This window comes from Mus caroli, unplaced genomic scaffold, assembly GCF_978045245.1.
Source record: "Mus caroli unplaced genomic scaffold, Mus_caroli_1 scaffold_12, whole genome shotgun sequence".
Lineage (NCBI taxonomy): Eukaryota > Metazoa > Chordata > Mammalia > Rodentia > Muridae > Mus > Mus caroli.
In genome coordinates, this window is record NW_028227267.1 from 115,439,159 (window position 1) to 115,440,865 (window position 1,707).

The following is a 1,707-nucleotide window of genomic DNA, read 5'->3' on the forward strand; positions in this document are numbered from 1 at the left end:
AAAGCAAAGTCTTACAGTTGTATTTTCCCAAGAATTACACACACACACACACACACACACACACACACACACACACACACACACCACATACACACACACATGCATGTACACACATACACAAACACACATGCACACACACACACCCATCCATCACTGAAGAGATTCATCTACTGCATTCATAGTTTATCATTGTTCTCTGAGACTCAGGAAGAGTTCCTTATAGGACTAGAAATAGCCCCTCCTGGATTTATTTCTTTGTGTGGATGTGGGCTCAGGAGAGTCTCCTCGCGCGCACGCGCAACAGGAGGAGGCAGGATATGGAGTGGACTCATACATCCTCACTTCCTCGCTGTCTCCTTTATGCTGGCTGTCAACTGTGGAGGAAGTGTGGGTGCCCTGCCTGAAGTTAGAAAGACACCAAAGGATTCTTGTGCCCTTAAGGTAGTAAGAAACTTCGGGGGACATTTTTCTCCTTAATAGTTTTTCCTGGGTCTGTTATGGATTTCCATTTGAAGTGCATTAAGAGAATGAGAAACTATGCCAAAAACAGTTTTCAAAAGAAAGGGGAGGTGCAGCAACCTCTGTGTTTAATGCAAATGATTTATCTGGAAGCCTCTAGGAGCCCCCGCAGCAGGAAATAAAGCACGGTAGGGTACCTATTCCTGTGTTTATAAGACTCTGGGATGAGCCTACTCCCTCCCTTTTCTTTTTCCATGGCTGTCTCCATCTGATGGAGGCCACATATCTCAGTGTACCTTATGGTATCTATTAATAGGTAAATATGACCCCATCTCTCCCCCTTCTACACTGCCCCCTTACTCAGGACTACCCCCAGCCAACCAAACTGGTCTTCTCTTTGACCACCCACAGCAAGAGGTGGGCTAGCAGGAGAACACAGCTTAGGGTGGTCAAAGGAGCCAGGCTGCAGAAGGGGAAATACCAAAGGACGCTGGACTCATCTCTAAGGACTCAGCCACCTTATCTGCCCCAGACCTAGCTATTACTAGAACAAGTGAGTTAAACTCAGAACCACTACCAACTGCAATTAAGGATGTTTACCTCCAAGGCTCTCTCACACTAATTATTTTATTTCTTCTCTTAAGTCCTGGGAGTTTAACCTGGGGCATAGAACATTCTAGGACAACACTCTACTGCTAAGTTCTACCTTCAGCTAATTGTTTTTATTATTAATTCTATTGCCTTAACAGCAGTGATCAGGCTTCTGACTTAGCATGGCCTCCCTTCCTAGAGGGAAATGCTCTTAGGGATGGATGGAGTCCATTTAAAAAACAAGCATTTGAAAGCCAGTTGTAACATCTTGTGTTATGTATTTATCTTGCAGCCCATCAATGCCAATTCCAAAAAATTTTATGAACGAGCCAGCTAATACCCAAACACGGTAGCTTGTCTATATCATAGGCAACTTTAAAAATACTCTCTATACATCCGTTTGTTAGAAAATTACTTAATAGCAAGCCACTGAAGACGGTGCGCTTGGTGAGGACCGGGCTCTGCTTGCTTTGTTTATGCTAAGCACTTAGCACACGTTCTGCACAGAAACTAGGGGAGACTCTACACCCAGTCCAGTGCAACTCACCCTCTGCAACGTGCTGGGGTCACAGAGAGAGAGAGAGAGAGCTTCAGAATGAGAAGAAAAAGAAATGGAAATCCAGTTTAAAAAAATCAAAAAGACTAGAAAGCAGTGTA